This window comes from Pinus tabuliformis, chromosome 8 (genome assembly GCF_031772625.1).
Source record: "Pinus tabuliformis cultivar Carrire ecotype Pingquan chromosome 8, CPIR1, whole genome shotgun sequence".
NCBI lineage: Eukaryota > Viridiplantae > Streptophyta > Pinopsida > Pinales > Pinaceae > Pinus > Pinus tabuliformis.
This window is the reverse complement of record NC_142294.1, coordinates 1,773,382,912-1,773,395,973: the sequence shown is the minus strand read 5'-3', so window position 1 is coordinate 1,773,395,973 and position 13,062 is coordinate 1,773,382,912.

Here is a 13,062-nt window from a genome sequence, read left to right as displayed (position 1 = left end):
AATAATAATGTCTAATTTACATGTAACAATTCATATTTATAAACCATAACAAATGAGACTATCATATTACAAACCCATGAAATAATAAAAGTAAACAAATAAACTTAATTACATATTAAAAAAGCATAAAATAATACAATTAAACACGGTTAAAAATTCATAACGGACAACTATGACAAAATTAACATATTTATTAAAAAAAGGTAAACTGATAAAAATAAACGAGTTAAACATGAACAACCCATAAAACTAGGACCATAATTAACGTCGACAGCTAAAACCCTAAGACCAATGTAGTATCACGAGGAGCTCGGTGCAAGTATACTATAATTACATGAACGTAGACTTATTAACGTCGACAGATAAAACCCTAAGACCAATGTAGTATCACGAGGAGCTCTGTGCAAGTATACTATAATTACATGAACGTAGACTTATTAACGTCGACAGATAAAACCCTAAGACCAATGTAGTATCACGAGGAGCTCTGTGCAAGTGTACTATAATTACATAAACGTAGACTTTTTTGAGTGTAGATGCAGTTGATTTGATATTGAATTCATTGTTTTTGGCCATTAAAAGGATGACCACGAGTCCCAAAACCAGGACAAGTAAACCAATAAGAATGTGACCCCACATTACCATGGATGGGTTCCAGATTTTATAAACACCACGTTGGACCTCGTTTTCCTAGGGTTCTTGTACCTGGATAAAGTCTTAAAGTAACATGGGACCAAGATTACAAACCCTGGTAACATTATTATCCGGACTTTGACATTTTCAATTTAATAATGTGTAGAGGACAATAATAAGATTCGTCATTTTCGTTTCGGTTTGTGTGAAACCTTACCCATGTGATAAAGAACTAAACATATAAACAAAGGGATTAGATCCTATTCTAACGTCTTCAGTGGCCGGGTTCTAGCAGAGCCAATGTAGTAAGGGACACCTCACGACCCCTGTATTGAAAAGGAAGTTCATGGGTTCGGAACCACACTGAACCTATACATGCAAAACATCTATGTGATTTGTTTTGGCTTAAAGCCGAGATGAATATGAAGCCTCATATTCTAATGGGGAGGTACGATTTAAGGCGCCTGCTGGAGCAAGGGGCGTTCGCCAAGGTCTACTGGTGAAAAGGTAAAAAAATCTTTCAGTTTCATTAGAGATTTGTGGTTTAATTTTCTTACCCGTGGCCTAGTAGACCTTGGCCAACGTCCCTTGCCGCAGCAGGGGCCCGAATTCGTACCTCCCCATCATAATATTGGGCTTCATCTTCATCTGGGCTGTAAGCCAAACAAATCACAAAGCTGTCTTGCATATATTGTGTCTGTACTGTTTCTAAACTGAGAACTTGCTCTTCGACACGCTCTCTGTGCTGCGTGGTTCAATCTCTCCGGGTTGTTCAAGAACGATTTCGAAGTTCACATCATCTCAGCCTGCGTCGAGTAGAAGCTGTAGGAGATTGCGAGTTTGCTTCGTTTGAGATTCAAAAAGTGAGAAAACTTCATGGTGAAAGTGCAGGGTTCCGAGAAGGGTTGGGAGAGAATTTGTTTACTGATGCTCGTCGTGGTGGAGCTTCGTAGGACTGGCCATGATACAGTGGAATACAGTAAGCTCTGCAGCCAAGATCTGAAGTCCAGCTTCAAGGACAGTTACTGTACATGGGATCGTGAGAGTCAGCAGAATGAACAGTGACATTCCTTTACATAAATGTATCAGAGACAATCCCAAAGCAGTGATTAAAACGCTTTATCTTCAAATCTCCTTTGTAGATAGGAAGAAGCTTTATGTGATTTCGATGGCAATGTCAAACACTGTGACAATGTATTTCGCGGGATGATGTAAAATCTGTTTCAATGGATATGTATATGATTTTGCATCAAAATGAAATGAAATAGTTTGATATTCATGTAATGTATCTCATCTTTAAGAAATATGTTAAATATTTTGTTCTTTTATGAAATGTTAAATAATTAGGTTTATAAATTTGATTATTTTTTTAATATAAGTTTTCAATAGATGTTGAATTCATAGAGTGTATTATGAAGTATTTTAATATATATTATGATAGGAAGTATTTTATTATATATTATGAATTGATTTTAATGTAATATTTTAATGATAGTATAAATAATTAAATTATAAGTTTTATTAAATAAATATTTTTAAATTTAAATATATTCAATTTAAGAGAATGTAGAAGTTTTTGGGAAAAAATATTGAATAGGATTTATAATTTATTCAATATTTTGGGTGGACATTTTACCCATTATGATGGAAGAAAGTAGAATGGTCAGAAATGAGTGTTAATTACCTTCTCTTTCTTTTTTTCTTCTTTTTTTTGCTAAAGCAAAAGTGTTTTTTCTTTTCTCATTCAAAGGCTTAAATTTTTTTTACGAAACTATGTTACAAGTCTGGGACAAAGTCAATGGGAGGGGACCACCAAACCTTAAAAATCGGGCTTCATTTTCTCAAAATCCCTTCAAAATCCCTACAAAATAACCAAACCCTCGTACATGAAAGGAGATTAAGCTCAAAGAAAGGAATTTTTCGGGTCTACCCAGAGGGTTAAAACCCATGCAACTAAGAGATTCGCCATCTAGGAGCCATCACGATGAACCCGATAAGCACGAAGGATAACTCCTCGAACTAGCTTGATGAACTAAAGTCGTTGATCTTCCCTCCCCTAATCCGACGGCCGAGGAGAATATCGCACGGAGAAGAAGCATGAGGATAACCCGCGCGATATGGGTGGTTTTCTCTCTTTGCCCGCTGCCACGTGGTGATAGAAGAATGGCATCGGAGGCAAACCAAGAAAAACCGCTTGAGGGTTTGGATGCGTCCGATAAGCCACAAAACCGCTTGACCTCTAATACCTTTTTGAATGAAAACCACTTATGTTTCGCTGCCTGCAATCCAAAAGAAAGCTTCCAACATGTTGCGATCGGAAGCAAAAGCTAGATGAACCCTAGTTCGCCATTCTCTTCATTGCCCGAATGTTGCTTCTCCCTCGACTTGAGATAAAGCTCATTGTCTGTGCGTGCCAGACTATGGCATTCCTCTCGCAAATTCCCTGCAAGCGTAAGTTCCCACTTGTAAAAACTGTAGTCATTCTTACAGAGCACCCCTTCATTTTCTAGCTGGTCCGCTAATCTGTTGGCATTTCTTCGCACATGAACAAAACTTATGGTTCTTAGGATTCTCAGATGTGATTGAATATGCCATAAACCTGCAAAAGTCTCCAGTGGTGCAAGATTTTCTCAGGATCTGAGCCATTAGCTATTTTTTTATAGAATTGATTGTTAATTCAGAATCAACTTCTATTATGGAGTTCTTCATGTTGAGATTTCTCAAAATCTCTAAGCCCTACTCTATGGCCATTAATTCTGCCATGTTGTTGGTAGCATTCCCTAAATTGCTATGGAAGATGACTATTAAAGTCCCCTTGTCATCTCGAATGGCACCTCCATACCCAGCCTCCCCTAGGTTACCTTTTGAGGCTCCGTTTGTATTTAATTTTAAGTAACGAGAGGGGGATTGCCATAAGTCCTGTCTCATTGTACCGTGTGGTGCAATCTAGATTGAGCCTTGGGGGACTATCTTCTGTAGGCCCAAAAGAAGAAGAATTCAAGAGTCCTGATAAGAAGGAGGATTCTCAGGAGGTTGCTTCTGAATGGTATTAATAGTTTCTTTGAGTTGCCCGAGGAGCTGATTTATTAAGATTTGGGGCAACCTAGATTTGTCCTTGAAAATTCTGTTATTGCGCTCTTTCCAGACATTCCAGGTTAGAAAGTCTAGAATCAAAGTCCAGGCTGTGTTGATAGTCTCATTCTCTGAAAGTTTTTTCCTCCAATTCTTTAAGGTTTTGGAGATATTGTTTTCATCTCTGTCAGTTTGTCTAAAGATAGAGGCTACCCAGTTCCATAGGGTAGAGGTGAAAGTGCAGATGCTAAGGAGGTGATCCCTCGTTTCTTCCTAGATACCACATAGCTGGCATCTGGATGGTCCTGCAAAACCTTTCTTTTTGAGATTTTCCCAAGTCAAAATCTTTTTGTGGTGAACCATCCACATAAAGAGCTTGATTTTCATCTAGTGAGGGTGCTTCCATAGGTCCTTCCAAGTATTATCCAGGTTTGAAAAATTGTAACCGGTGACCACTTCTATGGCTTCTTTGAGATTGAAATTGCCCTCACTGCTTCTTCCCCATCTAAGTTGATCTGTGGATGTCGAGATCAAAATTTTCCTTTTTTCCAAGATTTTAGCAAGAGCTTCTTCCTGGGTCTTCTGAGGAGACTCTTCACTACTAATTGGTACTTTCCAAGTTCTCCACTTGTCACTGTTTTTTGTGTTATCCCAAAAGTCGTTGACCTTTTTTAGTCCTTTGTTGACGGTTTCCTCTCTGCCAATGTCTAGTCCTTCTCTACTTAAGTTGGGTTCCTATTGCTAGTTATCCTCCCAAAACCAAGCAAGGTTTCCATTCCCAATCTCCCAGAAGCTGTGTTTCTGAACTAAAGCTCTGTTCTCCCAAGCATTATTCCAAATGTGGGAGCCCCTGATATGCCCTGTCATTCTGATCAAGTCCCATTCCCTCCGATCCTTTGCATATTTCTCTTTCCTGAGCTTGTCCCATGGGTTGTTAGATTCCTTTAGCCATCTCCACCAAATTTTGGCCCCCAAGGTTTTTTTAAGAGTTTTCGGGTCATGGAGAGCAAGACCACCATGATGTTTGGGCATGCAAAGCTTGTCCCAAGCTACCAGCACCCATTTATTTTTTTCCTCAGCTTTTCCCCATAGAAAGTCTCTTTTCATATTCCTGATTTGATGGGCAACTCCACTAGGGATAGGAAGTGCCGAAAACATATATATTGGAAGAGACTGCAGGACCGCCTTTGTGAGAATGAGCCTGCTAGCAAGATTTAAAGATCTACTATTCCACTTGCAGATTTTTTCATTTAGTTTATTTATCAATGTTTCCAAAATCTCCTTGCTCTGAGGTTTGTCAGTGAGAGGTATTCCCAGATATTTGGAGGGGAGCTGGTCCCTCTGAAATTCGAGAATTCTGGAGAGGTTTCTCTGAATTGCAATATTTGTATTGAAGATTTTTTTTTTGATTTTGAGAGACTTACCTCTATACCAGCTGCCAAAGCAAAATCCTATAGGATTTATTTGTAGGCTTTGGCTTCTTTGACTATTGGTATGCCCTGTAACATAGTGTCATCTACAAATTGCTGATGAGTTAATGAGTCCCCTTCCTGGGTAAGCTTAAGACCCTGGATTGTGCCTTGCCTTTTGGCAGAAGTGATTGCTTTTCCTAATCCTTCCATCATAAGAATAAATAGAAATGGTGAAAGCGGATCTCCCTGCTTGAGGCCTCTCGAGGGCCGAAAGGATTTGGAGGGAGAGCCGTTGAGAAGGATGGAAAAGCTAGCTGAAGTTACCAAAGCCATAACCCATCTTATCCAATTCTGGTCAAAGCCATATGCTATTAGAACTTCTTTGATATATAACCAGCTCAGTTTGTCATAAGCTTTCACTAGGTCCAGTTGAATGATCATCCTTGCTTGCTTATTATTCTTGAGAGAGTGGACTATTTCATGTGCTTGAATGATGTTGTTGAGTATTTGCCTTCCTTCCACATAACTAGTTTGCTCCTCCGAAATGAGAGTTGGTAGGAGGGGCTTGAGTCTGTTTGCAATAACTTTGGAGATGATTTTGTATATCACATTACATAGGGCTATGGGTCTGAACTGATCTAGAGTCATTGCTTTATCTTGTTTAGGAATGAGGGCAATGAAAGAGGTATTTAGCACTTTTAGGATTGTTTTTGAAATCCTTGAGTCCTCCACCACCTCCAAAATGTCCTTTTTGACTATTTCCCAGCTTGCCTTGAAGAAGTCGACATTAAAATCATCTGGTCCAGGCACTTTCCTATTGTGCATCTCATTTATTACTTCTTTTACCTCTTCTTCAGACATTGGTCTGTTGAGATTGAAATTATCTTCCCTGGTCACCAGTTTCGGAATATGCTTCATAATTTTTTTGATAGCTAGCGATCTGTTTAAGATAGGATCCTCTGTTATTTTTTGAAAATGTTTTACCAGAACGGACTCCATATCTTTTTGTGTGTTGAGCTCTCTCCCCGGTGGATCTAAGAGCTTTGTGATCTGATTGTGAGCCCAATGTTCCATGGTAGATTTGTGAAAAAACCTTGTGTTTCTTTCTCCTTCTTTAAGCCATTGTACTCTTGATTTCTACTTCCAGAAGATTTCCTCTTGCTGACATCTGGTGTCCCATTCCTGTTGTAGAGAGTCTGCTTGCAATTTCCTATCCTCAGTGAAGCCTTCCTTGATAAGAGTTTGGTTAATATTCTAAAGCTTTGATTTTGACCTTGATGTGCTTGAGTCTCTGTTGTAGAATGAACATTTTTGTGCCTTGAACCAGTAAATCTTCCTTCCACCACTTATCAATGTTGGATATGAAATTAGGGTGAGTAAGCCAAACATTTTCAAACCTGAAGGGTCTGTTTCTTGGAGTGCCAATAAAAGAAGCTTCTAGCTGAATTGGCCAGTGGTCCAACCCTCCAAAAGGTAGGATAAAAGCATTCAAGCTAGGCCTCGAGAGGAAGAGGTTCTCTGAGATGAGGAATCTATCTAGTTTTGAAGCAACCTGTGAAGCTCCTCCCCTCTTATTGTTCCAAGTGAAGGTTCCATTTTCTGTTTCTAAGTCCACTAGCTTCAAATTGATGAGGAAGTTCTAGAAGGCAATAGAGTCCTTTCCCATTAGTCTAGTTCCTCCTTTTCTTTCTATAAGAGATTTGATCATGTTGAAATCTCCACCCAGAATCCAAGGTATTGTTGGGTGTCTCTCTCTTAGCTCCTCAAGTGAGGTGAGAAGCTTGAGTTTATCTCCAGGATTTTGAGGACCATAGACATTAGTAACCATATAGATATCCTTGTCACCCAAAGGTTGGATAACCATTGATAGATAGTTCCTGGATGCTTCCGCATCCAAAATGTCAAATTTCTGAGGATTCCAGAGAGTAAGAATCCCTCCCACTGTATTATTGGCTTTTACTTCTAGGTATTCATACTTACTGAGCCATTTTCTATGTATCTTCCAGACTTTGTCTATTGAACATTTTGTTTCCTGTATGAACACCATATCTGGGTTTTCTTCTTTTATTCTGTTGCTGAGATTCCTCTATTTCCTTTTACTTCCTAGACCCCTGATATTCCATGATGTGAGCTTCATGATGATGGGTTTTTGAATGAGTAACTGGTGAGATATTTCATCTTACCTGAGTTGATCATGAGCTTTCCACACTCTATGAGCAGTTCATTTTGTCTCTTTCTACCTCTTTTCCTGCCTGGGTTTTTGGCCGAGTGTCTTGATATTTCCTCCATTGATTTGACCCCTCCATGGTCCTAGCTTTCATGACTTCTTTTGTTTCATGAAGTTTTTGTCTGAGATCTCCAGAGGAAAAGCTGTTGTACTCTATCAAAATCCTCTTGTGGTAGGGAACCTATCCCTTTGTTGGTTCCTTGGTTTAAGAATTTCTCCAGATCAAGATTCTCCATCTCAAGAATCTCATGTAGTTCTTGGTCCTCAATCCCAACTTCACTAGGGGTCATCTCTTGATCCCTGCTTTGTTCCATGTTGTTTGGTATGATTTCCTATTGTTCATTGTTTTCTTGTGTTATTTCCATGCTATCCTCCTTTTTGGTCTCTCTGGGATGATTGTCCAGAGTAACACCTTTTCCACTGTTCCCCCCTTCTTCTTCTAAAATTTCAAAACTATTGTGACTTGCTAGTTTGTTATCACTTTATTTTTTCTGATACCTTCTTCCTCCTCCTTTCCCTCTGCCTCCTATCTTGGTGAATCCTTCGGGATCTTTGTCTGTGTTGGTTCTCAGATTATCCTCCCTCTTGTTTTGTGGGGAATCTCTGAAAAGGTGTCCATTTTCATGACATTTCCTACATCTAAAAGGGGCATGTTCATACTCCACTACCTGTACCCATTCCTCATCATAAACTTCTAAGACCACTTCATTCGGGAGTGCTCCCGATAGATCCATTTCTACACATATTTGTGCAAAGGAAGTATATTTCCCTCGCAGAGTTGCCTCTGAAATTTTTAGAAAATGTCCTAATTTATTTCCTATAGCTTTCAAGGATTCAGGCAGCCAATAATCTAGAGGTAGGGAGTAAAGTCTTATCCATAATGGGACCGATGTGAATGTCTCTCGCTTCAGGACAAATTTCATTACCCAAGGTCACATATAGAGTCCTACAGTAGCATAGAAATAAGGTCCTCCTTTGAAAACTCTGTCTTTATCCTCTAGGCTATTGAAAACCACTGTGAAGAAACCCTTGGACCCTATATGCAGAGTTATATCCCCCTTTGGTTTCCAGTTGTTTCTAATCCAAGTATATAGATTCTTCTCTGTGGGCCATATACCCATAAACTTGTAGATAATAGCATAAGCCGTTATGTGATCCCTGTGCTCTTGTAGTGTAGGATCATTCAGAACCACCCAAGGTTTGGTGGCAGTCTTGGGCTTACAGGGTCCTTCTGCTGAGTTGTACATTTTTTTCTCACTACTATCCTCTGGTATCTTCTCCCTTCTGACCATCTCGTGAGTATCTTCCTGAACCTCAGCTTTACTACTTTCCGATTCTTTTGAGTCTACATTTTTTTCCCAGCCTCCCAGGGTCTCCTGAATTTATTTGAACTTGTCCCTTTGCTTTTATTCGATGCAATGTTGCTGTAAGAGGGAGTAGAACTCCCTCCTCCTGGCACCTCCATTGTTATCAGGTCGCTCCTCCTGTTGCTTCCTTCTCTGAACCTTAGCTTCTTCGAACTCTCCCCCGTTGTTATTCAAAAATCATCGTCGCCATATCCTCTTCATTATCCATTTCTGCAATAAAATTAATATCTAAGGCCTGACAGTTCGATTCAGCCATGAGCTTGGCTAAACCTTCGTGTTAATCACCTTTTTAAAGAGATGAATAAACCAGTGTTAATAAGCCTCTTTATAGAGAGGAATTAAAATAGTTTTTAAAATAAAAAATAAAAAATGTAAATTTAATCAATGTAACTCAAAAGTAGCTAATTAATTAAAATGTATTAAGATTAAAATAATATATTAAGGTGAAAATAAAGTTAAAGATTTAAAAACTAATAAAATAAGATATTGAGATGTTAAATAATAATAATAAAAAATAAATAAATTAAATAATTAAAGAAATGGTTGAAAGGTGACCCACTACTAAGTAATTATTGAAATATTAAGAAATAATGCTTTAAACTAAATTACGAATCCAAAGGAATATTAGAATATTAGATAACCTAAAGGATAAAAACCAAACAAAACTGAAATGAAGGTGAATAGTTTTAAAGAAAATCTAAATTAATAAAAATGAGGAAATATGAGGAAAGCATAAGGGTAATTGAAATACTTAGGTAATAATTGAAAAGAAAGGTTCATGGAAATAACGAGAGATAGATAAATAGGAAAACTAACAAGGAGGAAAATTAACACCAACTGACTCAATTTAAGCCCATATTCTTTAGATGTTTTTTAATTTCGAGGGTTTCTATGATGATAAGAGGGTTTTAAAAAGGAACAAGGGGCAAGTATTTCAAATTGATCTAAGCAAATAATGTTTTTTGAATTAAAAGAGTGATTTACAATGGCAGAATTTGGTAACCAGAGGTGGTTGGTATCATTTATATGCTCTTTTAGGTGGGATTTGAAGGGACGACCAGTTTGCCCAATATAAAACTTCCCACATGAACAATGTATCTGGTAAACGATTGAGCTTAACATGGGGTCAGATTTATATTTGGTTGACCAGAATATCTTTGAAGGGGTCCATTTAGGAGCAGATTCTGAAGAAGGGTCCATAATTCATTCATTTGTGCTCCCTTGTTCTTTCAGACCTGAACAACCTTTAGTCAAGATGAACCTGTTACAATTTATTCTTATTGTAAAAAACATAAAAATATGACAACTATGTAGCACAAATAAACAAGAATCAAGAATCAAGAAACACTAGAAAAATTCAATAGGTTTGAATTCACATAAGTTCTAATTATATAATGATTTTATCATTACTCTACTAAAAATGCTTATGATTTCAATAGTACTTTCCATTAAAATCTAAAAAGATATTTGTTAATCATAGAATTAAGCCTTAATTAAGTTTTTAATATCCTTTAATTTGCATTGCGTAAAGTTGATATGTACAGAGGGGTAACATATGTGAGGTTGTAAAAAAGAGGGAACAAAGGTTTTGCCACATATATTGTTGTTCTGCACATCCTTCCTCTCCACTAGAACACATACTAGTTGCAGGGCCATGTTTATGTGCAGATTCACTGAATAATTTCCGAAAACACTATTTTATAATATCAATGCATACAGTCTTATTGATTTGTTAACAAGCAATAATCATTACATAATGCGTTAGAGTGAATTTTATAAAGCACTGAGATGATATCCTGATTGCATAACGATTCACTGAATAAATTCTTATGTTAGCGGGGAAGCGACCTTCAGTTCATTATATGATTATGCCTTAATTATTATTTTAATATTCTACGAAGAACTTGAAGGATGTCCTGATTACATGTCAATTATTCTTTTATATCCGATAATTGCCAAAACATTGTCAGCAAACGAGTCAACATGTGCAAGAAGTGTGTGAAGCATATCATTTCAATATACTATAATGAATATTGGCTACAGAGCGTTATGCGTCTTCTTGACTTCTTTACAAGTGTGTTCATTATGTGTCGATTTGCTGAATAAATGCTAAAAAGGATATTTTGATATTTTTACAATGAATAATCATGACACATGTGCGGAGTGCAGAGATAGAAAGGAAGCTTCCACTGTATGGAAGAAATATGAAAATACAAGTGTGTGAAGGAGATCCACTCATCATTTCAATTTGCAATGATGGATACTAGCGGTGGATACGTGTGCATATTTTTGAATTGTTTACAGACAATAAATGCTATTAAGTACTCGAATGATGTGCTTATTATGTGTTGATTTATCGAATAAATGTTGAAAATTATATTTTATATTATTGATAGTGATTTTATTGATATGTTTGCAACCAATAATCATTACACAATGCATCAGGGTAAATGAAATTAATCACTTGAGTGATGGCGTGATTGGATATCAATTCCCTAAATAGATATTAATGGTAATGTTAAACCTTAATTAATTCTTCAATGTTGAGTGTGGGATTGTCTATACCACAGTCAATATATGTCATTGCAGGTTCCCTTATCTTCCCAAACATTTCATCTCCACACAACTTTTCCATATATGGCTACCCTCCACACTTGTCATTTCTCGCATACTCTAGTACTAAATGTTGTCAATAGTTTGCACGTCACCTGTTATCATTACAGATATTATGTGATATAATATGTTCTAAAAACTAATGTTTACTAGTAATCCTTGGTTCTATCGCTATATGTTTTGACATGTACAAATTATATGGAGAACATGCTTAAATTTGGCCATTGTAATAGTGACATGTGTTAATAAGTTAAACATCCACACTAATTTTTTGTTTTTTGTTTTTTTTTGTGTGAAGGCTCATCTGTTCATTATATTAAGAAAACATTACATATGGTATGTCCTTGTGTTACTGGTCTCCATGAAGGAAAGCCAAACCAATACCACATATTCAGTGCCTTGAGATTACCTAGTTTTTTCTTGATTATTTCATCTAACATGAGAAAAATTATGCCAAAATTAAACAAAACAAAGTGAGCACAGAGGCCAACACTAGTTTAGTTTTCACTACTAGAATTAAAGTTTGACCCGAGATTGCTTGTTTCTCTCCTCACCTGAACCTTTTATGTGATGTGTTGGGAATCGAGCGAATTTTCATGGGAGGCTAGATGTATTTCCTTTCTCAGTCGATTCATCATTATCCTCGTGTCACATTGCATGATCCACTATTGTGGGGGTGAAGTCTTAAAGTGCTAAGGAAATTCATGAGCCTTGAAGCCCGTCAGGGATGGATTGGGACCAATGAGCCTCAAATGCAGGGCCATTCGAATTTAATGCATAATTGGCAAGGTGATCTACTAGTTCATTCCTAGAGCGACGAACATGAGAGAGCATTGTGGCAGAAATATACTAAAGAAGCAATGTGACTTTGATGATGTGGGATTCAATTCTCTAGAAAATTGAAATCTTGGATATTGGTGTTCCATGTTGAGTTTGATTCAAAATGGATATGATCAGCAGTGAGTCCCTCTTAATGAGGAGTTGATGTGACTATGATTTTAGAGCTACTTCCAGACCATGTTCTAGGCCCCAGAGTTCTACTTCGTTGTTTGATGTGGTACACAACCTTCCTGCATATATGAAGAGGATGTTGCCTGTGTTGTCTCTGAGTACTCCTACATAGTTGGTTGGTCTAGGATTTTACCAGGAAGCTCCACCAAAGTTAAGCTTTATGAAGCCTTCTCGGGGAGAGGACTAGGATGATGAACTACTAAGAGTAGGGGTAATATAGAAAACACGAGGGATCGAGGTCAAAGGTTGATGCTAAGAGAGGTATGTATGTTTTTCTTCATTGGTGGATAGTCCCAGTCCTGGTCATTCAATAAGTTGATGTTACTGTTCCCTTGGGCTGTGAGACAATTCTATTCCAAACCCCCTAAGGAAGTAACACTAATTTTAAAGATGCATGCATTTATTTCTTTCCATAAGTTCCAAGTGAGAAATCCCAAGAATAATTTCTAAGGCATGTTGAGAATTGAGCTATTGAAGGGTAGATTAATATAGTTCTCAATAGCTTCCAGGATATATGAAGGAATAAAATTGGACACCTAAATGTGATCACAAGTTGGTCCCATATTGTTGACGAGAATGAGCAACTAATGAAGTGGTGATTCATGTCCTCTACTTGAGCCCGACACAAGAAACAGATTAAGGGGCCTATGAATCCCCATCTTTGAAGTTTGTGTTAGGTGAATTTTTTTCCCTTTAAAATAAGCCATAGAAAAAATGAGAACTTGGC